The sequence below is a fragment of the Urocitellus parryii genome, chromosome 14 (assembly GCF_045843805.1).
Source record: "Urocitellus parryii isolate mUroPar1 chromosome 14, mUroPar1.hap1, whole genome shotgun sequence".
NCBI classification, from domain to species: Eukaryota; Metazoa; Chordata; class Mammalia; order Rodentia; family Sciuridae; genus Urocitellus; species Urocitellus parryii.
In genome coordinates this window covers 48,498,767-48,524,222 of record NC_135544.1, presented here as the reverse complement: position 1 = coordinate 48,524,222, position 25,456 = coordinate 48,498,767, and the positions used below count along the sequence as shown (strand labels likewise).

Below are 25,456 nucleotides of genomic sequence, written 5' to 3'. Positions count from 1 at the left end.
TTTCTTCACTTACTTGTTTCTTACTTGATTCTGTTTCTCCCTTTTGTTAAATAAAAATTCAAGGAGGTCATTGTTTTGTTTTGCTTTTTCAGTGTTTATGATCAAACAAGGGCCTCACCTGTGCTAGTAAATGTTCTACCCCTCAGCTGCTCTCCCAGCTCTTTTTATTTTGACACAGGGTCTCACTAAGTTGCTTAGGGACTCACTAAGCTGCTGAGGCTGTCCTTGAATTTGGGATCCTCAGCCTTTGGAGTTACTGGGATTACAGGTGTAAGCCACCATGTTCAGCAAGGACATTGTTTCGGACTAAGTTTATGCACTAGTCTCCAACAGAATGAGCTAAAAATAAAAATGGAGTTACTTGTACTAAAGTTTCCTGTCATTAAACTGAATAAACTGTTTATCTGACCTTCCAAGAAATCGGGATTAAAGAGATAACAGCTAAATTTTCCAAACAGCTCAGTATTCAATTGGCATAATGAAGTTCCCTCAGCTGTAATCCTTATACAAAAAAGGTAGCCTGAAGTTAATAATCAACTATTTTCTTATTGTTCTGTCTCCTTGTCCTCATTTTACAAAGAAAGTAACTTTGCTAGGTGTGGTGGAGCACACTTATAATCCCAGTGGCTCCGGATGCTGAGTCGGGAGGATCGTGAGTTCAAAGCCAGCCTCAGCAATGTTGAGGCACTGAGCAACTCAGTGAGACCCTACCTCTAAATAAAATACAAAATGGGGCTGGGGATTTGACTCAGTGGTCAAGTGTCTCTGAGTTCTATCCCCGGTATCCCCCCTCCCCTCCCCCCGCAAAAAAAGAAAGTAACTGAAATGTCTGATCTGCTTTTAAAAAATGTATTTCAGTTTTCTTCAGTATCCCCCTTTTTTTTTTTTGGTGGGGGTACTTAGGATTGAACCTGGAATTCTTTATCACTGAACTATAGCCCAGTTCTTTTTTCTTTTCTTTTTGTTATAGTTAGTTATACATGACAGTAGAATGCACTTCCATTCATTGTACACAAATGGAGCACAACTTTTCATTTCTCTGGTTGTATATCATATATAGTCACAACATTTGTGCAATCATACATGTACCTGGGGTAATGATGACCTTTTCAGTCCCAGGTCTTTTTACTTTATTTATTTTTATTTTAAGACTGTGTCTCCCTAAATTATTCAAGCTGGCCTTGAACTTGAGATGTTCCTGCCTCAAGTATATCACCTCAGGTCTACCATCTCAGATTACAGGTATACACCACTGTGCCCAGCTTCTTTAGTCCTTCCTGTCAAGAAAATCAATCTCTTTCATTCATCAGAACATTTATTCTATCTTATGGAATAAACTATTTCCTGATTCTAGAATAAAAAATAAACCACATTAAAATTATTAAACTGAGGTGCACCTGGAGTACACACCTGTAGACAGACTCAGCTACTCAGAAAACTGAGATTGTATATTTAAGGCCAGTCCAGGCAAATTAGTGGGATCCCCCCATCCCAACTTCAAAACAAAATAAAGAGTGTTTGCCTAACATGTTCAAGGACAGGAATTCATTCCCTAGTACCAAAAAATTAAAAACAACAACAAAAAAGTGATCATTAAGTAAATTGTTGTGATTGTGTCCTTGGACATCTATAAAAATTTTGAGTTTTCTATTCTTGTCCCATAATTTTCTGGGGACCTCATGGCTGATGATGATGAGGGAGATGGAGGATGGGAGAAGCAGTATGGGGGAAACATTAACCTTTGGTTTTAGATGGTGGTTTTTGTTGTTGTTGTTTGGTACCAGGGGTTGAACCAGGGGTACTTAACCACTGCACCACATTTCCCAGCCCTTTTTATATTTTATTTTGAGACAAGTTGCTTAGGGCTTCACTGAGTTGCTGAGGCTGGCTTTGAACTTGCCATCCTCCTACCTCAGCCTCCTCAGTTTCTGGAATTACAAGTGTGCATCACCACGCTCAGTTTATGCTAATATTTATAGTACAACATGGTCATTTGCTTACAATTTGTCTCCCTTCCTAGTATATCGTTTATCTGTTATTCCCTTCATGTAGCACATATTAATTATTCAAATTTTATTGAATGAATAAATAAATGCATAATTCATGTGAAAGAAGACATTCAGCTGAGTATGGTGGCACATGCTTGTCATCCCAGCAATTTAAGAGGCTAAGGCAGGAGAATGGAAGTTCAAGGCCAGCCTGGCCATTTAGGGAGACCCTGTCCCAAAATAAAAAATGAAAAGGCTGGGATTGTAGCTCAGTGGTCGATTGCCTATGGATTCAATTCTCAGTACCTAACCGGTGACCCTATCCACCCCTCCAAAGAAGGCATTCACTTGTCAAGACGTATTTGAGGAGGAAAATATTAACAAGCCATAGTACTCCAAGGATTGAGAAAGGGAAGGTTGATATGATCTGTAGACTGCAGAATGTGGTGTAATAGGATGAGTTGCCTCCGCTCCAGCTTGTCTGTGGTGAAATAGGTTACTAAGGGAGAAACATGGCAGGGAAGGTGGGAAGGTGGCCGGAAGAATCTGTCAGTGAGGGATCAGTGGAATGGGCCATGCAGTGAGGTTAATGGGCAGAAGTGGTATCATGAGGTCAGTTTTTGATGATTCACAGTCACAGGCAGAAGCAGAGTGTTGGAGCCCAGGAACTTCATTTTGGGGCAGACAGGACTGAGAATCTTGGTAGTCTCAGGAGCCCAACAGGGCAGGATTTATTTCAGGTCCCAGAAACAGTGTTGGTGGATGGTGATCATAGGAGTTTCACTCAGTTGTGTGGGGTTGGGATTAACTTGTTCCCTGGATTCAAACATTCCAATGGTAATAACAGCAGCCTACAGTAATTTGAAAGCCTCCACTTAACATTGTAATTCGAAACTACACTTTTAGGTTGTTAACATTGAGTCAATCTGCAGCAAGTTGGAGAGGCAGACCCCAGAAAATATAGGAGCTAGTAAGAGAAGGGGATTTGGTCAGCCTGGACTACAATACGTTTGGAATTATCTTGCATATCAGAATGACTGAAGGAACTTGTCAGATATTTGAGCTCAATCCCCTGATTCACAGGGCTTTGGAGAAACCAAGCTGTCTATCTAACAAGCAAATCAACTAATTGAAGGACTACACTAAGAGAGTCCTTGCTTAAATTTGGGGACACAGTTCTCTGGCTGGAGAATTGCTTCTTGTGAAGGGGCTTCTTTCTGACTTATACAATCAAAAGTGGCAAAATTGATCTCTGATTAATAGCCATTTTCCCTCAGGGTATTTGTTTGAAAGCAACATTCTTGTTAGACACGATGTACAACTTTATACTCTTGGCTACATAACTACATATCTATCAAAATGTTATATTATGCCCCAAATAGCCTTAAATTGTACCTTTTAAGGAAAACAATGCTACGAAATTAGCAACCAACAAAGAACGTTCCATTATTTTCCAAAGGAAAAGATTCCTTTCAGGGTGTGTGTGAGGGTGTGTATGTGTATACATTCTTCATCTGTCCTTTCTTCATTATTTTGTTGTTTTTGAAAAGCTAATCATTTGCTCAATGTTAAAATCTAAACTCTGGAAGCTCCATGAAATTATTTAGAAAAAACATTATCTGAGTTCACATTTATTTATTTATTTATTTATTTATTTATTTATTTATACTGGGGATTTGACCCAGGGGTATTTTACCACTGGGCTAAATCCCTGGCCCTTTTTCTTTTTTATTTTGAGACAGGATCTCACTAAGTTGCAAAGGCTGGCCTGAACTTGCAATCCTCCTGCCTCAGCCTGCAGAGTCATTGAGATTACAGGTACAGGCATGTACCTATACATGTACAGTGGTACAGGCATGTACCACTGTTCCTGGGTATTTAAAATAATAATAATTAATTATTTAATTTTGCTGTAGTGGAGATTGAGCCCAGTATGCTCTGAGCTACATCCTCAGTCCTTTTTCTTACTTTTTATTTTGAGACAGGGTTTTGTTAAGTTGCTGAGGCCAGCCTTGAATTTGTGATACTCCTGTTGAATAGTTGGGATCGCTGGCGTGCACCACCACACCCGGTTTGGGTTCACTTTTAAATTTAGCAATCCTTTTAGGACCTTAGGTCAACAGATTCTTTCAGTTATCACAGAGTACTGCTTCAAAAGGATGAAGTCTGTAAATTGCATCCGGGCAGTGGCACACTACTCTAATCCCAGCCACTCTGCAGGCTGAGAAAGAAGGATCCCAAGTTTTAATTGTTCCAGCCTGAACAACTTGGTTAGACATCCACTTCAAAAAAAAAAAAAAAAAAAAGGTAAATAAATAAGACTACTCGAATTTTAGATGAGATTTAAAGGGACTACTTATGAAAACTAGTTCTAAAAGATACAATAATCAAATTGTGTTTAAGGTCTATTGGTAGCCTAGTAATTAACCTCGTACTCCCTAGAAGATAAGAACATAGTGGTTTTAGACAGCAATAGGCTCAAATCTTATAGATCACATCTTACTGGCTTTGTGATTGAGTGCCTCAATCTCAGTTTCTTGATTTGTAAAGTGGGAATGATTTCCGTGTAGCTGCTATCATGTATAATAAAATAATATTCATGACTAGCTGAAGTGGCACAGGTCTTTAATCCCAGAGACTCAGGAGGCTGAGGCAGGAGGATCACAAGTTCAAGGCCAGTCTCAGCAACTTAGATCCTATCTCGATATAAAAAAATAAAAAGGCTTAGGAATACAGCTCAGTGGTAAAGCAGCCCTGATTCAATCCTTAGTACAGAAAACAATAATGACAACAATAACAACAATAATGTTGTCAGTAGCACATTGGTGCTTGACATTCATTGAGGATCAGATACTGTGTCTTCCTGTTCACATTCTACAGCAGAATTGTAGGAGCAGGCTGCACCATTGTTTGATACTTTCTATGTCTTATTTTACTTTTAAAATATTATGTAACTTTATGGTGCATTAGCACAAAGAAATAATTTCTTTGTTATTGTAAATTTTGAGTGCTTGTTCTTTTGTTAACTCAGCTATTTTAATGAGAAAATTGATAATTTATGTAAGAGAATTTACCTTTTTGGATATAAAAAGCATTTTTTTCTTTTCTTTCTTTCTTTTTTTTTTTTTTTTTAACGTACCAGGAATAGAGTCTCCTGAGCGTTTGCTTGTTGTGGTATGAGGACATTAACCAGCAGTGTTTATTTAAAATACCTGGCAAATTTCCTTGAACTTCCCATTTTGAATAGACACAGGAGACATAACACAAATGGTTTGTTTTGATACCCTGGATGTCTACATCTTTAAAATACAGGTTCTGAACAGAAAAATTCCCTGGTTCTCTTTTATGACTGCCATATGAGTGTTCTGTTTTAAAATTATTCCTCTCTAATGTTCCATAACATCATTTTCTTAGACTTTCATCTAAAGACTGATTTATGTATCTAAAGATCGCATTGATTTCCATCTAGCTTAATTATAAATATAATATTCATAAATTTCTAAGCATAATAAAGGCTCAGGAAAAATGCGATATTGACAATAGAAGTTTCATGAAATGTCCTTGAAGTTTCCTTTCTACAAACAATGTAACCTCAAATCATAGATATGAGATATTTCGTTAGTCCAAAATGACCAAGTCACTCCCTAGTTGGACATTCTGTGCTTCCCAAAATGCATTCTCTCTTTCAGAACTTTAGAAATAATGCAACATTTTGGAAGGACAATCTTACCTTTTATAGTACCTGATGGAAGGACTAAGTGGGCAGAATAGAACCCCATGAAAAGCTGATGGTGATTGATGAGTGACTTATGTATATGAAAGTTTGAAAAATATAAAGCTACTATGAGCACTAGAGGAAAAAGCTAAAACCTAGAAGCTGATTTCATTATTTTTTCCATGCCTCATTAAATAAGTTACACATTTTTTTCAAATAAGCAAATAAGCACTTTGATGTCACTGATGTATTAAATATTTGTTAAGTGCCCAGAAAACAGTTAGGTATTGTGAGAATTTAATAGCTATAATTAAAACAAATGTACCGTGAATACTGACTTAAATCCTTTTTAAACATATGGGGATGGAAATAAATTAAAGAAAAGGGCTGGGGATGTAGCTAAGTGGTAGAGTGTTTGTCAAGAAATGCAAGGTCCTGGGTTGGGACTGTAGCTGAGTGGTAGAGTGCTTGCCTAGCATACATGAGGCACTAGGTTTGACCCCCAGCACCACATAAATATAAACAAATGAAATAAAGGTATAAAAAATAAAATAACATTATTAAAAAAAAAAGAAATGCAAGGTCTTGGGTTTGATCTTAAGTGCTGCCACAAATGAGTGTGTATGTGTGTGTGTGTGTCTGTTTACCTATATAAAACAAAGGACTCCCACCCATAGAAACCTATATTGTCTTCCCAAAAGATATGGTCATGAAAGATTTCTATGTTGAGTTACTAGCACTAAACTAAAACTAAACATTCACCTACCCATTTCTTTTTATTGTCCCCAGTACTGTGGAACTCTACCAGGGTTGCTCTACCACTGAGCTACAACATCAGGCCTATTTATTTATTTATGGTACTGGGGATTAAACTCAGGGGCACTTGACCACTGAGCCACATCCCCAGCACTATTTTGTATTTTATTTAGAGACAAGGTCTCACTGAGTTGCTTAGCACCTTGTGGTTGCTGAGGCTGGCTTTGAACTTAGGAACCTCCTGTCTCAGCCTCCAGAGCCACTGGGATTACAGGTGTGAACCACTGTGCCTGGCCCCCTTTTATTTTTTATTTTAAATATTTGTACAGTCTTGATAAATTGCAACCTTCAGCATGTGCTACTGTGCCTGGCCCATTCTTCAAAGTAGATTGTCAGTCATCAAAATTTTACGAAATTATTGATATTTTTTTAATGATAACTTATGTTTTTTCCTCAAATGGAAGTTAGATAAGAGAAAATAATTGTAAACCACAGCAGAGAAGAATTTTAAGTTAGAATTTAGGTTCTTCAATGAGATATTTCATTTCTGGATTTGTTCATTGAATATATACGTATTCATATTTATATATACACTATCATATTTACATGTGTATTCATACACACAAATTTTTTCCCTCAGTACTGAGGATTGAACCTAGAGGCACTCTACCACTGAGCTACATCCCCAACACTGCTAAATTGATAAGGCTGACCTTGAATTTACTATCTTCCTGCCTTAGTATCTGGAATTACAGGTGTGCACCACCTCAAATTAATATGTAAGGAATACTTACTTTATGTTCAGTGCTCTGAAAGGTATAGCGGGCTAAGATGATGGGCAAAGTAAACAAAGTAATACTACAGCATCCACTGTAGTATTAGAGAAGCAGAATAAATAAGTAGATGTATAGGCGAGCAACAATATTTCAAATACTTAAACTGTACAGATTGAAGTAACATGGAGACTCTTTCTTCTTGGTTTATTGCTTTTTGCCCCTGGAATGCTTTCAAATTAAATTTATTGGCTAAATGCATCTGTTCCTAAAACTGTAGGTACGAGGAAAAAAGAGATAACGTAAAAATTAAAATGTCATCAATCTGGCTTTAAGAGCAAAAGGAAATGGATACTTGGCTGAAGATTAAGTAAGAAAACAGTGGAGAAATTTTCAACAGTTACAGATTTAGCCAGCAGTTATGCCTGGACTAAGACTGTAAACAATTTGTACTTTTAAGTTCTCCAAATTCTGTCATATTCATTAATCATATTTTACAATTAAAGCATTGCCAAATCCATGCCCTTGAAGGTTTTTCTAAGCTTTCCCCCCTTTTTTTCTCGGTCCTCATAATTATTTAAATTTTATTTTTGTACTTTTTGAAGTTTGTATTTTATGTTTATTTTTCCCTATTAGTCCAATTTGACCCCCTGTTCCCCCTGTTGGAGTTAATAGAAGCATGTTTTGGCAGATTATTTGGCCTATTTTCAGTCCAAAGCCCTCTCCACACCCCCACCCCATCTGGGGAATTGAGGATCATATCCATTGCCTTAGAGCATGCTGGGCAAGTACTCTATCAGTGAACATAGGCTCTCAGTCCTATTTTTTCAATTTTACATTAAGATAGCATCTCAAGGGGCTGGGCGAGCTAGTGCATGCCTGTAATCCCAGTGGCTTGGGAGGCTGAGGCAGGAGGATTGAAAGTTCAAAGCCAGCTTCAGCAATTTAGGGAGGCCCTTTCTTAAAAAAAAAAAAAAAAAAAAAAAAAAAAAAAAAATTTTTTTTTTAAAATGGTTGGGGAAGTTGCTCAGTGGTTAAGAGGTGCTCTATTCAATTCCTGGAAGATAACAACAACAACAAAAGAGAGAAAAAGATAGGTTCTCATTGAGTTTCTGTGGGGGCCTCAAACTTTGAATTCTCCTGCCTTAGCCTTCAGACTTGTTGGGATTAGAAATGTCCATCATCGGGCCTGGTTAGAATTCTTATCAACATTTTCAAGCACATTTTTCGTTATGTTCTTACAGATATATAATATAATAGAGGTCTAGAGAATATATCAGCTAGGACCAAATAAAACACAAAAGATGGTTAAATTTAGTAGATTATGATTTATAGGCTGTTTCCATTAGAGTGATTTATTTTGTTAACATCATGTCTAATAACTTACTTAACATACATGGAAATGTTTTGGAAATAAGTTCAGTAAGCATTAGGAGTAGATATGGAATGCTTTATTTTGTCCATTATTGGCTCTAGGGTCCATTGTGTTTTTTGTTTGTTTGTTTGGTTTTGGTATTGGGTATTGAACCCAGAAGTGGTTATTCTTCTGAGCTGTATTCCAAGTTTTTTAAAACTTTTATTTTGAGACAGGGTCTCACTAAGTTGTCTCGGTGGCTTGATTTGCAGTTATTTCACCTTAGCCTCTGGAGTAGCTGGAATTACAAGTGTGCATCCTTGCACTCAGCTTCTTTCAGTTTTCTTAAGGGAAAAAGCCAGAGACAGAACAGTTTTGATAAGGTATACCTTTGCTCCAATCGGAGGAAGGAAACAATATATGAATTGATTTGCATTAAAGACCAGGAGACAGTAGGTAGGGCTGTGACAGCACTGGTTGATGCTGAGAATTAGGTGGATGGGTATAAGTTGTGGGGAAGATCTCACTTTTATCTTCTTTGTTGAGTTTTGAATCATGGGAATGTTTTAACTTTTGAAAAACAAGCATGCAAAACATTAGAAATAAAGTCACCGTTATTAGCCATAAATTAAACCATTAGTGTGTACTTAAAACTTAAGACTCAAATTATCTTCTAAAACGCAGACCTTAAAACTTAATTTTACAGCATGAGATAGAACCGTTAATACGTAAATCTTGACTTTGACATTTCCTAAGGCTCTTGAAGAGAACTTCTCATCCTGTATGTTTGACTTTAGAGTGTCTCACCTGATTTTCCTTTAGGAGTTAATAATTCAAAACGATGAAATTTGTGTTACTGTAAAGGTAGAAAACACCCCTTTATATTTCAAATCATTTCCAGATTTTGGGTCTTGCCAAGATTGTACCCATCTCAAGGGGATAACATGCGATTCTCAATCAGCAGGCTCCATCATTAGGAGCTCATGATGGTTCCCAAGTGCATTCATTTCTACCCAGGACACTGTTACCTGAGGACACACAGAAGGTGTCTGGATATGTGCAACAGGAGTCAGACATTTTACTTGCTCCTATCATGACCCTGTACTTACGTAGGAGACCAACGTTCCACATTCACACAATACTACATGCCCCACCTCCACATAGCAGGGCTGCATGCAGGATTTGGAGAGAAACTGAGGAGATAATATCATGGAGCGAATCTGGTAGTGGTAGAGAAGCAGGCAGCAGAGAAAAGGAATGGGTGGTGTACCGTTTTCCTTAAAGCTGGAGGATCTGATTGAATGAAAAGTATGTTCTTCCACTTACTCCGCATTTTTTTGTGTGTCAACTCTGTTTAACTCTGATGCCCCGGAGACAAGCTAAAGAGTCATAGTTTATCTAAGAGAGACAAAAATCTGAGGACAGGATATCATTCTAACTTGATGCTGGATTTGATGACATTTGAGACAAAACCCTGGAACTTTTATCTAAATAGAAGTGTCACCATATTTTAGTTTAAGTGATAAAGTTATGGTCAGGGTGGAAATGCCATCTGTGTGGTTGAAACTACAGGCTGTTTCCCAGGAAGTTTGTCTCCTAAACTTTGATGATGATCTTGTTTGGAAGAAATAAAACAGGCCCTGAGAGGAGAGTGAAGATTCACACAGCAAGTGAGGTGGGGAAGGAACACAGGCTCCGGACACTCCAAAAACAACAAAATCTCCTTTTTTTTTTTGGTGAAACAGTGTGCTTTGAGTTTAAAAAAAATGATATTAGGCAAATCCAGTGACTCATATTGCCTCAACAATCTTATTATGTATAGATCTACTTATATAATATTGCCTTTAAAAATGAGAGAGAAGCCACCAGGGGTGGTAGCACACACCTGTAATCCCAGCAACTCTGGAGGCTGAGGCAGGAGGATGGCAAGTTCAAAGCCAGCCTCAACAACTCAGCTAGGCACTGAGCAACTTAGCAAAATTCTGTCTCAAAATGAAAAATAAAAAGGGCTGAGGCTGTGGTTGTGGCTCAGTAGTTAAGTGCCCCCTGAGTTCAATACCTGATACAAAAGTTGGGAGGAGGGAAAAACAGCTCCCCCCTCAAAAAAAAAATTAAAAAGAAAAAACTCTCAACATATCTTTAGTTTTTGCTCAGAAGTATATAAGTGATATTTCATTTTATTTCCACTGAAATAACATGTGCTTCATTTACTTACATACTTCAGATTTTATGAAGGCTATTAGGACAAAAGACTTCACCTTTTGGGGTCTTCTCTCTGGTGAAAATTCTACCTCTGGAGACAATGGAGTGTAGTTCCTTATCAAACACAGAGTTGGCTTAATCCCACACTAATCATGCTTCCCAGTGTGGTAACCAGATGAGGAAGTGATGTCAGTGTGGTGTGAGAGGACATGCATGTGGTTAGGTCTGCAGATAGCCTTGTGGAGTTCAGGTGCCCAATTTCCAGTATTTGTTTTCTGTACCCTTCTGACATCTTCTTGTCTAGAATATGAGGCATTTACTGATTCTACTTCTGGGAATACATTTGGAGATCCCACCCGGAAATGACAAAAGTTCACAAAGATAATTAGGGGACTGAAGTTGACTGCTAGACACTTTGTCAATGGATTCTGTTTGGAAGCAAATCTTGTACTAGAATTAAGGCTGCTATGTTCTGTATATAATAAGATAAAGACTCATTGAGCTGAAAGGAACTTTTAAACCTAGTTTAAAACATTTTATAGATGAAGAAAAGAAAACTTGGGCTAAGTAATTATGTCACTGTTAAATTTAAGCCTTTAGTTTAAATCCTACATTTTGTATCTACTTACTCAATGGCTTGCCATGTTTGCTTTTTTGTGGTATGGGGGCTTGAACATGGGCACTGTGCCATTGATTTATAACCCTAGTCCCCTGCCCTGTTCTTGGTACAAGGGATAAAACCCAGGGGTGCTTAACCACTGAACCACATCCCCAGCCATTTTTATATTTTACTTTGAGAAAGGTTTCATTAAGTAGCTTAGGACCTTGCTAAATTGCTGAGGCTGACTTTGAACTTACCATCCTCCTGCCTCAGGCTCTGGAGCCCCTGGGATTATAGGCATGCACCAACGCACCAGGCTCCTTTTTATTTTTTATTTTGAGTTGCCATCACAATCATAATGTTAAGTTCCTCTAAAAAGGGAGGCAAAGAGAAGTTGAATCATGAGAACATCATCCTGTACATGGGGGTACTGGTGCTGCTCCAGCACCCCAGGAGGCAAAGGGTTTTGAGATTTCCAGTGCTCCCTTCCTTGTTTATTCCTACAGCAAACATTCATAGCCTATGTCAAGTTGAGACTCTCTCTTTTTTCTTAACAACTTGAAAAGACTGAACATGCCATCACAAATCTGACTGCTTAAAGTGCTGAATGTAGATAGGCTCAGAATTTCCCCTGAGCTATGGCAGGATAAGGTATTTTTTGAGTTCACATGACAAGGGCTAATGATAGTTATCTTTCTTGACTCATCTTTTGAACATTACCAACATTTTAACCCCAGATTACAACCTTATTTTACCACAAGTTCAAGCACTATGAATAAGAACTGCAGAGGCAAGGGCAGAAAAAGCCACAGATATGGTTCTGGCTTGTGATGTCCTAGATTTCCCTTAAGCATATTAACTGTTGCAAGATAAAGGTCAGCAAAATTGAAGAGAGGAACCACAAAATTGCTGGGTTTCAACTCTCATCATGACTTTGAAGGAATGGGGGAAAATAATATATGTCCATTATTATTTTAGTGGTAGATTTTATTTCACTTCGTTTCTGAACAGCACAAAAGATCTGCTGAATGCTATCAATAGTTACTCCATACTTTCCTTATCATACTGTTTATAACATTTTATTGATTAATCATATAATTAATATTTTATTCTTTTTTCTCTCTATAAATCATCTGAGGGAGGGAACTATGATGCTATTGTTCAGTGCTGTATTCCCAACAAAATTAAAATATGGTACCCTTCCTCAAAAATAACTAAGAATTTCAAGACAACAGGGTACATGCCTGTGACTCTGGTGCTGCTGGTGTGTAATAAGCACTCAATAAGAATCTATTCACTGAGTGACTTAGTATTCTGAATGAATACATCTTTTGTTCTGAAGACTAAAAATTGTATACTACTGATGATATTAGAGCTATACTACCATATCTATACTACTATATTTTTTCAATAACCACTGTCAAATCTTCCTACCTTTAGTAGTAATATTTAATAATAGAGCTGATGGTTTGCAACTGGCTTGGCTACTGTTTCCAATTACTTTGGCTGCATTGAATTTAAACCTTGAAAGACCCAGATTAATATACATCCTCCTCCTTCTCCTCCTCCTCCTCCTTTTTCTCTTCCTCCTCTTCCTCCTCCTCCTCCTCCTCCTTCTCCTCCTCCTCCTCCTTCTCCTCCTCCTCCTCCTCCTCCTCCTCCTCCTCCTCCTCCTCCTTCTCCTCCTCCTCCTCCTCCTCCTCCTCCTCCTCCTCCTCCTCCTCCTTCTTCCTCTAATTCAGGGGTAATTTACAACTGAGCTACATCCCCAGTCGTTTTAGTTTTTATTTTGAGACAGGGTCTTGCTAAATTGCTGAGGGTGGCCTTGCTCTTTCCTCAGCCTCTGGAGTATCTGGAATTACAGGAGTGCACTATTGCAACTGGCTTGACTACTGTCTTCCAATTACTTTGGCTGCATTGAATTTAAACCCTGAAAGACCCAAATTAATATACAAAGGAATATAAATCTACATCTTTTAAAAACTATTGTTATAGATACAGTGCCTTAGTTATATTAAAATAATACAGAATAAGAAAGCACAGTTGCAAAACTACTCTGCTTTGTATCTGGGAAGTTTCAAACCACTGATGTAGACGAGACTACCTTAGAAAGAATAATAGCTTGAAGCTGAAATTTACTCAGTACTTCACAAATCAATGACAAATAAGTTTCTCCACTCAGTCCCCTACAATTGGAGGGATACACTTGAACTTTTCCAGAAATGATCTGATTCTGGAGCTGTCAGAGGAATCTTCTTTGGAAATTACCACATCCATCTGTAGTAATAGGCTAACCTGGTTCATGTAGGAAAATGTATTTTTAAAAATAAGCTTCATCTTCATTCTTTTGCTGTGAAACACCAAGTAATTTAATAATAGAGCGGATGGTTTGCCTGAGTTAAATCCTATAGGACTTCATTTTCTCTAGTCAAGTTTCTCATCACATGTCAGTCCCAAGAACATTTAGATGTGTTCCATGCTATTTTTTTCATCCTTCATATGACTAATTATTATTTTCCTTCCTCAGTTTTCTTTAAAATGTGTCATGGGAGTGGAAACTATGTGGATATTCTAAAACTCGGCCTGCCCTCAGAAGCCTGATAGAAAGAGAACAATCTTTGGAGAAGGAAATTTGTATTTGAATCTCACTTTTACCACTTTTTCTTTTCCTGTGTTCTTTTGAAAATTTATTTAATCTCTCAGGATCTCAGTTTATTTTCTCTAAAGTGGAGAGGATGGTTCCCTGGCAATGTTTGTTTTAAGGTGCATGGTGGGGTTGGTGCAATAGCTTAGCGGTAGAACAACTGCCTAGCATGTGTGAGGCCCTGCATTCCACCCCCAGCACTGCAAACAAATAAATGGATATAAATAGAAAGATTCCTGATGATAGAGGCAAGTCGAATGATACCTGATAACTATTTAATACTTGGTAGATGTTATGATGGTGGTGAAGTAGTCTCATTTTTATGTATAAGTTTTATAAAGTATTTTTTTCTCATTTTCAAAGTAATACACACTCATCATAGAAGAATGCTTTTAAAAACACAAACACACACAGCACACGCTATCTAGATGTCACGTAGTCATTAGCATGTTGAAAAAAATAAAAAAGGCAAAGGAGATTTATAGAGAGATTCTTAAACATTCAACCTTTGACTTTTTATTTTCCATATTTTTGTGGTATTGGAGATTGAACCCAGAACCTTGCATGCCAGGCTACTGCTTTACCACTGAGCTACCCCAAGCCCCTGTTCAAAAATTTTATATTAAGACAGGGTCTTGCACAATTGCTCAGGCTGACCTTGAACTTGCCATCCTCCTGCCTCAGCTTCCAGAGTAACTGGAATTATAAGAGTGTGCCACTGCACCTGGTGTCTTTTGATTTCTTGAGGCAAAAGAGTTTTGGAATTCAAAATAATTGCTAAAGAGAGAAAGGATGTGGCTATAGCAACTCTGGCTGCTTTATTGCAATGAGTAGAGAGTAACTTTATTTGTTCAGGTCCAGACAGAGGCTTTGGGTCATAGAAACACAGATGAGCTGTTGGACCAGGTAAGAGATGTAGTTACTCACCCTTTAATAGTTTGCAAATTGAGTACAATGAACATTGTTACACTTACATGTATTATTTTATATCATGAGTTAACTCCTTATAGTTTAATGCTTGACAGTGAAACGCACAAGAATGAGAAGTTTGCTGGGCATACTGTTCATCCGAACTGCTCTTTAATGTAAACTTTCATTCCTAGCAAAATAACAGAAGTCATAAGAGAGAAGCATCAATGACTTGAAGAGGAAATAGACCTTACCAGTAAGTCTGAAAGGACAAGGAATAGCTGGGACCCCAGCTGTGCACCCTCATCCCCTGCAGTAGTGGATTCTAATTTGACTGTAAGAGCCTCTAAGCTACATGCTTTCCAGGAAGGAAAGCACTGCCACAGCTAACTGTGGAGAACAGAGGACACTTTCCTAAAGAGATCTGGAAAGCTCTGAGTCACAAGAATTAATCAGGGCCTCAGCATTGATGCAAGCATTGATTTGGGCACATTGGTAACCTGTTCTGTAGGTCTTTATGGAAAGTGACTTAATGATATGTTGCCACCTGCTATTTTGGGGATCTATCCAGTATTGAACAATTTATATGCAACATATTGACCAGGTTAATTTTATTCTTTCTCCATACTAGAGATTGAATCCAGCAGCACCTTGTCATTGAACTACACTCCCAGCCCTTTTATTATTGTTATTATTATTTAAGATGAGGCAGGGTCTTACTAAATGGCAGATACTTGTGATCCTCCTGGCTCAGCCTCCTGGGTTGCTGGCAGGTTAAACTTAAGTTTGTTTTTTTGTTTGTGTGATGATTAGTAGTGACAGTAATTTTATTTTAGTCACCATCACCCATATTATGTTGTATTAACAGTGACAGCAACTCTTACTAGCCTTAATCTGAAGCAGGATTTAACAATATGGAAACTGTATACATATTGGAAAGGAACTAATAACTTAATGATAATCTATTTTATTTTAGTCACCATCACCCATATTATGTAGTATTAACAGTGACAGCAACTATTACTAGCCTTAATCTGAAGCAGGATTTAACAATATGGAAACCGTATACATATTGGAAAGGAACTAATAACTTAATGATAATCTAACAGATAATTTAACAATGTTAATTGATAAAACTCGGTCCTACTGACTGATTACTGAAAGGAGATAGCTGAAAGGAGAACAATACAACAATAAAGAACCAAACTGGACAGCTCAACTCAAGTTACTGAATAATTTTTTTGCTTTCTAAATCCAAAATTTGAGTGAAAATATTATGACTGCTTCCACACTGTATTTGAAAAATGAAATCTGATTTGGTAAAGCAGCAATTTTTTCCATATGTCCAGCTTTTAAATCAAAGAATTGAATGTGATCAAATCAGCATTATATCAAAAGAATGGCCAGAACATGATCACATATTCCAACTCTCTCGTCTTTTTGTTTGTTTGTTTCATTTTGTTTTTATTTTTAAAACAATCTAGGGTTTGGGGTGAGAGATAGAGACTAGATAGTTGGTGTGTTTCATGTGTTTCATTGAAGGGATCTATTAACCAGCCCAGAGGCCCTGAGAGCAGGAAATTACTGGTGGATATTAAAGTTGTAACACTGGATGGGACCACCAAAAGAGTAGAGGTTGGAGAGAAGAGCAACCAGTGAAGGAGACCAACAAGTGAAGAACGAGTGTGGGTGGTGGAAACCAGGTGAAAAAATGAAACAAAATAAAAAACAGTGTTTGCCAGGAGGAATTTGCTCACTGGGTGAAATACTGTGGACAGGGCAAGAAAGATTAGGAGAGGGGATTGGCCACTGATGCTTACTCCTCATATGTGTGTGTGTGTGTGTATACACACACACACATATATATATAAAGAAGAATACACACACATATACACACATATTCTTCTTAGTTGTAAATATTTGCTACTTTGTTATGTGGTGCTGAACTTTGAACCCAGTGCCTCACACATACTAGGCAAGCGCTCTACCACTGAGCTGCAATCCTAGCCCCCTGATTCTTACTCTTGAAATGCTCATTTAACCCATTTTCAAGTGAGGAAAGAAAATCGTAGAGAAGAGAAACAACTCCCCTGAGGCTCTCTGTTCTTACAGTTGTCAAAATTTAGAACTATTTCAAGCCAGATGCAGTGGTGCATGCCCGTAATCCCAGCAGCTTGGGAAGCTGAGGCAGGAGGACTGCAAATCCAAATCCAGCTTCAGCAAAAGCGAGGCCCTAAGCATCTCATTGAGACCCGGTCTCTAAATAAAATACAAAACAGGGCTGAGGAGGTGGCTCAGTGGTCATGTGCCCCGAGTTTAATCCCTTGTACATGCCCCCCCCCAAAAAAAAAAATTTAGAGTTATCTGATTCCTTGAAAATGACTCAACCTACTGTCAAGTACTATTTACTTTAACTTTTAAGGCATATATTTCACATTTTTGCTTTGCCACATGTACTACTACATTTTTTTTCACTCTCCTTAGTATTCCTTTTTATTATATTCCAGAGGACTTTGAAACCTGATAAAGATGATGGGCAACAGCATAATTAAATGAACAATGTGAGAGCCTCTGAGGGTTGAGCCATAAAGAGTAATTGTAGTGATTTATTGCTCCACAGAGTTTGTTCTCATAGATTCATTGTGTATCTTACCATGGAGTGTTCAGAAATCACTACCAGTAAAAGTTAGGATATAATCTGTGGTTGACCTTTTATAAAGATAATGACAGATAAAACAATGTGGTCTTGAATTCTTTGCTTGTTAAAATAGTCATAATTTGTAAACATAAACCAACTAAACTTGACTTTATTGTTTTAGGCAAAAAAAAAAAAGTCTTATTTATTTCATTTTGGAGTGTTCCTTGTATTTTTCTCTGAAATAGAACTGCTAGTTAAATGAGAGCTCAGGGAGAGTTGGCTTTCCAAGGGAGAATTAGAAAGCCTTTTAAATAGTTGAAGAAAGCCTTTGCTACTTTGGATCAAGCAATGTTTGTTGTCTATTAGAAGTACATTTATTCTCTCGTTTGTTATGGAATTTTTTCCTTTTTTATTGAATTGTGAGGATGTGACCACAGAGGATTTTTGCTGGGCAGGGAGGAGAGCTTCCAAATATAATTCAACAGAAGATTTTTTTCAGCCTTTATAAGAGAATATGAGTGTTTTATTTTTTATTTATTTTATCACAATAGTTGAAAATTCTTCAACAGATTAATTGTCTACCTCGAACTAGAATCAGTTGCCTACTGATTTGCCTGGATGATGTTCTCAATTCTGGTTTTTTTTTTTTTTCCTTTCATTCCACTGGGCAAACATCTGCCGGGCTTTCTTGATGGCAACATAGTGATTACTGAGCTCCACCCTATTAGAAATACAACTAGTTTTCAACTCATGAAAGTCTATAAAAGCCACTTTTTTAGAAGTCTCTAAACTTTGGAACTATTCAATGATACTCTATTTTTGCCAGCAATAAACAATATATATATATATATATATATATATTTATATATATATATATATATATATATATTTATTTATTTTAATGTAAAGGGCAAGGTATTGAACAGACACTTCACAGAAGAAGCAATACAATCAGTCAATAAATATATGAAAAAATGTTCAACTTCACTAGTAATGAGAGAGATGCAAATCAAAACTACACTAAGATTTCATCTCACTTCAATCAGAATGGCAATCATCAAGAATATAAGCAACAGTAAATGTTGGCGAGGATGTGGGGGAAAAAGGTACACGTATACATTGCTGGTGGCACTGCAAATTGATGCAGCCAGTCTGAAAAGCAGTATGAAAATTCCTCGGAAAACTGGGATCGGAAGCACCATTTGACCCAGCTGTCCCACTCATTGGTTTATAACTAAAGGACTTAAAATCAGTATACTAAAAATTCATTAAATTTCATTTAAATTAATACAATTTAACAAAGTCAATTTAAATAACATTTAATATAGATTAAATCATTTAATATTAACTATATAATAAAAATATTAATAAGATTAATTTTAATAAAAATCCACTTAGTGGTTTTAGAAACTACAGGTATCAGAGAAATATTAGCTATATATTCTACTTTTGTCTGCTCTCTCATTTTGCCTAACTTAAGCTAGAAACTTTTGTTTATCTTTTATCTTAATTTACCAAGATAAAAATGGGAAGACAAAACACCCAGTAGCTACACACATCAGCTTTTCCTTTGTTTTTTTTTTTTTTCTAAATTTTGCCTTAACATTTACATTATTTTATCCAGTATCCAGGTATTTTCTTATGTTTTTATGTTAAAAGCATATGCCGTTTGATTTCAATCTCTTTTCAAATACATATATCTAAATCCCTATTGCTTCTGCCATTATAGTATTTTAATTTAATTCCATCTTGATTTTTGCTTTAATCTAACAATTATTTGGAATTGTTTCTATGGCCCTAATTTCATTGTATATGGAATTTTTTTTTTTTTTTTTTTGAGGAGTCAAAATTCTTCTAATTTTAGATGCACAAAGAATTGCAGCCTGTGTGATAACACCTTTACGGAATTGGCTGGCGTTTTCATTGTGGTCTAGGGCACGGTAAATTTTGGTGGCTGTAGCCTGTGTGTTTGAACATGATATGTAGTTTTGTGTGCATGGTACAACTTCTTGGTATAGCTCCTCAGTCAGGCTTCTTAAGTGCATTACACAGCTCTTCTCTATCCCTCCCTGCTTGTTGGTGGTTCCTTGTTTGGGTTCTGAGAGAGGGATGTTCAGTTGATGCCTTTTATTCTGCAGGGTTTCCCATGTTTTTGCTCTATGTACCCCACGGTGTGGTACCCCAGATAACTATCTTATTGTTGTCCTGTGCTCTGTGATCCCTGGTATGTAATACTGAAAGCATGAAGCAGCCTGTTACCTCTCAGCTTCTGCAAGTGAACTGTTTCCTTGCACGTTCTATGTTTGCTTTTGTCTTTTCAACTTGATCTACTCTTTCATAATCTATTTTTGTGTTCAGTCCTTGAAATTCTCATTCTTATTTTGGATCACTGAGCATTTCAAATGTCCTTTTCTAATTTCTATGAGGATTTGGTGGTAGAAGGAGAAAGAGAGGTGAAACATGCTCATTTTCAGCCTTTAAGATTGAACCTCAAATCTTAGTGTAGTTTTGATTTTCACTTCTCTAAGTGCTAGTGATGATGAGCATATTTGCATAAATTTGTTGATTAATTTTATATCATCTTGGGAGAAGTGTCTGTTCAGGTCCGTGGCCCATTTATTGAATGGGTTATTTTATTTTATTTTATTTATTTATTTATTCGTTTATTTATTTATTTATTTATTTATTTATTTATGTGTGTGTGTGTGTGTGTGTGTGTGTATTTAGATTTGTGAGTTCTTTCTATACCCTAGAGATTAGTGCTCTATCTGATGTGTGATGGGGCAAAACTTTTCTCCCAAGATGTAGGATCCCTATTCACCTCCCAGATTGTTTGTTTTGTGGAGAAGAAACTTTTTTAGTTTGAATCTATCTCATTTATTGATACTTGATTTTAATTCTTGTGCTATAGGAGTCTTATTAAGGAATTTTGGGACTAATCCCATATGATTGTAATTAGGGCCTACTTTTTCTTCTGTTACATGCAAGGTCTCTGGTTTGATTCCTAGGTCCTTGATTCATTTGAGTGGAGTTTTGTGCATGGTGAGAGATAGGGGTTTAATTGCACCTCCCTCCAGTTAGAATGTCAGCGATTTTTGAAAATGGCAGCTATGATGAAGACAACAACAGTAAGTGTTGGTGAGGATTTCAGGAAAAATGTACACTCCTACACTGTCGGTGGGACTGTAGATTGGTGCAGCCAATATGGAAAGCAGTTTGGCGATTCCTTGGAAATTTGGGAATAGAACCACCATTTGACCTAGCTATCCCTCTTTTTTGGTCTATACCCAAAGGACTTAAAAACTGCATACTACAGGGACACAGCCGCATCAATGTTTATAGCAGCAAAATTCACATTAGCTAAATTGTGGAAACAACTTAGTAGATGAATGCATAAAAAAAAATGTGGCATTTATACACAATTAATATCACTCAGATACTTACCCTCTCGCTCAGTCCAGGAGACGCTAGTGCCCTTCACTACCTCTGTCAGAGCCTGGTTCGGACAGCTGGTGCCTCGGAGAGGACAGGCTGATCCTGCCTGCCTCCCATGTACCCTTTGTCACAGGGAGCGACATTCATGTGAGACCAAATAAAATCCAGTCATAGACATTAATAGAATATCTCAAAAAAGTATTTAATAAAAAGGCTAGCAAATACAGGGTCTTTAATGAAACTTTAATAAAATTTATGAGACAAGGAAACTGAAAGCACAATATTTTCTTAGGAACTTTTCTGTTTGGTGTTATTCTTTACAATATAGCAGCTTTTCCTAAGAATGCAGGGAGTATGAAATTTCTAAGGCTATCTTGCTGTGTTCTCCATTAAACCCCTTGTCTTAAAAAAACCTTGGATCTAGATTAATCTTTGTAATTTTCTGAGTACCTGTATAACATATTTTTCTCAAGAATGCAGTGAGGTCGCCGTTTCCAAGAGCTCTTCAATTCTGAAATATAAGAAGTGTGTTTCCAGGCATTGAAACCCAAAGGCTCACCTAGACACAATGGAGTGAGCAGAATATATAAAAATCTCTCATGACAAATCTGAACTCTGCTTTTCCCAACCGTGTGAAGTCTACTGGAATAAGATTCCAAGTAATTTGGCAAGTCGAAGCCAAATATATACTTTGATATTCTTCTCGGGAGTAAGCCGTGTGATGTTACAGGAAGGCAGATTTTAGTGCTGAATTTCTGATCGTATCCCCCCAAAAGTTGTTCCATGCATATCATGCAAGAATGTAACCTCCAAAAAATAAATAAATAAAAGAGAGGACATTTGACGTAAGAAGGCTGGATAATATTTGCATGTTCGTGTATTTTTACCACACATCATACCTTCTTATTTCTTCCTTGCTCTGATTTGAAGCATATGCTTTCATTTTTCATTTTGGCTTACCGTGTTATCACTTAATAATAATTCAGTAAATTTACTTAGAACAAGAAAGTCACCTAATGACTCATGTCTTAGAGATGCTTTCAAATAAAAGTAATTGTGCATTTTGTACCATAGAGTATTCCCAGTGTTTCCTAGAATTGTTGCAACTGATGCTGGAGGCTTTGAAATAGAGCAGGAGGCATAAGGGCCGTGGCTTGTGACCCTTCCCAAAGTATGTAAGATTGATAGACATTGAATGCAAATAAACAACTATGCATCATTGAATTTTTTCCTGTCACTAAAATGCTAGTAGAGCTCAAGGAATTGTGAGCCTCTTTGTCTGCAGTACAGGAAAAATAAGAAATTTAAAGACTTGAGTTACATACAATTTCTGATAACATACCTTAGGTTGGTTCTCAGCTTAAAAAACACAAAAAGAGAAATGTCATCATTTTCCATAGCATTGGGAAACTTTTCATAGGTGGGAAACTTTACTATCAGAGCTCATCGGTTCTCAGACATTTATATGTTTTGAATACTTGGCCAATGTGACTTTGGGATGCGTCCTCCAGTTGTTGTTTCAGTGATTTTGTTCATGCCTAACAACTGATGGCATCTTAATTTTGGTAAAATAATGTAAATGTTAAGGTGAAATTTAGAAATAAGAAAGGAAAAGCCGATATGTGTGTAGCTACTAGGTGTTTTTCTTCCTTTTTTTTTTTATTTTTGTAAAGTAAAGCAAAAGATAAACCAAAAGGTTCTAGCTTAAGTTAGGTAAAATCAAAGAGGAGAAAAAAGAAGATAATATTGCTAATACTTCACTGCCACCTGTAATTTCCAAAACAACTAAGAGCATTTTTATTAAAATTAACTTTATTGACATTTATATTAAATTATATAGTCAATATTAAATAATTCAATCTATATTATGTTAAATTTACTTTGTTAAATTGTATTAATTTAAATAAAATTTAATGAATTTTTAAATATAAATCATACTATAATTTAACATAAGTTAATAAACAATATCAATTAATAAAATGAATTTAAATCAAACCATAGTATTAATAAAAGAAATTTAAATAATACTACTAATAAAATTAATTTAAATTAGATTGATTTAAATTAGATTAATTTATATTAAATGATAGTATAATTTTTTATATTTAAAAACATATTAAATTTTGTTTAAATTAATTTTAATAAAAACGTTCTGAATGGTTTTAGAAACTACGGGTGTCAGAGAAGTATGTGCTATGCAATCTGCTTTTTCGCTTCTCTGATTTCACCTACTTAAGCTAGAAACTTTTGATTCATCTTTTACCTTAATTTATCAAAAGGTTATAACTACTCCTGTTGTAAAGCTTTTCATCTTCCAAAAACTGTTGTCAGCTTATTTCTCTCCCCAACTTGTTTTGATCAAATGTTTTATAAAATGTGTTTATAAGAATGATTGTAGAGCCCCCAATAGTATGTAGATAAGCAGTCCAGATATTTAATGATACATTCTTACTAATTAACTTTTCCATTGGCAATGGATCATGTGATCCCACTTCGGGCGGGGTTGCCTCATAAAAATACTCTTCCTTCTGGACATATTTATCATCTGGAAAACTGAATTAATGTGAAGTGACTTTCGTAGAGAAATGGAAATCAGCAAAATGGATAGGGGTCATAGAATTTGGATTCAAAGCATCTTAGAATTTATCCACTAAGCTTCCTGTTTAGGTCCTCCCCATTGGAATTTTCGCTTGGTAGTTGTACAATGTTATCTTGGATAAACTAAATATTCTCAACGTTTTGCAACATTATATTTGGTTTTCATGTACTCTGAATCTGAGACATCCTTCTCATGGGTTGGATTTCTCTTGTTTCCTGTGATTGCATGTATCGTTTTTATCTTAATGCCATTAAGTGAGGTTGGAACTAGTGGTTCAAGAAGGCTGCTCTGTACAGTGGCTCACAAAAGTACATCAGAATTGATAACTGGTGATGATTATCTGCTACATTGGAACAAAATTCTATAAACAAAAAGTGCTACAAAAAACAAAACAAATTTTTTAAAAAGTACTATAGCAAAAAATCACAACAACAACAACAACTAAAGAAATAAAATAAAATACCTAGTAGCCATACACTTACATATACCAGCTGTTTTGCTTTCTCTTTTTGTCTACAAGCACATGCGTGCTTTTTCAAAAGGCCATGCTGTAAAACATCAAAAAGGGTTATGGCTTCTTTAGAATAATGCTAAATATTTAGAAGATCCTGGAGTACAGCTCTGGCCCTGTTGTGCAGGGACACTGGCGACGGTGTAAAGGTGGGCATGAAATCTGCAATGGGTGTGAAAAGAGGACGCCCAGGTCCACCAAGTCCAACTCCAGCGAGGTTACTAAGAGGCACCGCTGCAGAACGTGGGACCAAGAGTGGATTCCCGTTGGTGCTTCTGCCAGCTCTTAATTTGGCTCCATCTTTAACATTTCCTGGTAAAGGGGTTCTGAAAAAGAACTATGAAGCACGGGTTGGGGTTGTTGATTTGGTTTCGGAGGTGTGCTGGGGACACTTGTTGAAGCCCCTCCAAGGCAACTCCTCATCCACTTTCTGACACCACCATAATCTTTATTCAACAAGTGCTCCATTTCGTCCTTTGGAACGTCCAGGATGCTCCCCATCAACTGCAATACTTCACGACGACGTTTGCCTTTTGTTGTTTGGAAATGAGCGATTAGAAGGTTTCGCATGAGGACTTTGTCCACTTTTCCTTCTGCGCTGTTGACCAAAGTCGACAATTTCTGTTGTGCGTGGTCCAACATTTCTTTTCGGAGCTCGTTTTGTTTTTTCAGTTCTGCCATCTGCTCTTCCTTGAGATCTAAGTCTTCTCTCAGTCTGGAAGCAGAATCCCACAGAGCATTCGCTTGATCCAAACGTTCCTGCAGTGATGTTACTTCTCCTTCTAGCTTTTCGGCCTTGTTCTTCCATTCAGCTATTGACTGTTTTTCTTTGGCTAGTTCAGCAGAATGCAGAGCTTTCTCTTCTTCTTGGAAGTGTTGAACCTCGTTTTCTCTTAGGATTTTTACTTTGGTCTCTTGAAAAATATCAGAATTCAGTGTTTGAGCATCTCCTCTCTCTCCAGGCAACTGGGCTTTTAGTTCTTCAACAGTTTTCTGCAAGTTCTTAATTTCCTCCTCTCTTTCTAAAATTAACTGGCTATGCGCAGCATTCATCTGCTCATACTTGTACTTAAATTCATGCATTTCCTCCTTCTGCTCCTGTAAAGACTGAAGTAGTTGCATTTTATGCTGGTTTTGATTTTCAATTATATTCAGATGGTCTTGAATTTCATCTTCCAGATGATTTTTGACTATGTTCAGTTGAGATACCTCCAATTCTAGTTCTGTGATAGCATCAAGAGCTTCAGGCTCAGCCACTGGTACAGGTTGCGTAAATATTTCCAGTTCTACTCGCAGATAGTTGTTTTCTGCTCTCATGTAGGTAAGACTTC

At 36.8% G+C, this 25,456-nt stretch overlaps 1 long non-coding RNA gene and 1 pseudogene across 2 annotated transcripts in view; both read left to right on the top strand.

Moving 5' to 3' along the window:
- LOC144250068 (chromaffin granule amine transporter-like) overlaps positions 1 to 25,456 on the top strand; it is a 100,720-nt pseudogene that overhangs the window by 14,724 nt on the left and 60,540 nt on the right. The gene's annotated exons all lie outside the window — the stretch shown is intronic.
- The window catches only part of LOC144250106 (uncharacterized), a 42,664-nt gene continuing 36,634 nt past the window's right edge, over positions 19,427 to 25,456 (top strand). Inside the window, exons 1-2 of the long non-coding RNA XR_013342400.1 lie at positions 19,427 to 19,520; positions 20,589 to 20,708. This is a non-coding gene — a long non-coding RNA (uncharacterized LOC144250106). The remainder of the gene's footprint in view (positions 19,521 to 20,588; positions 20,709 to 25,456) is intronic.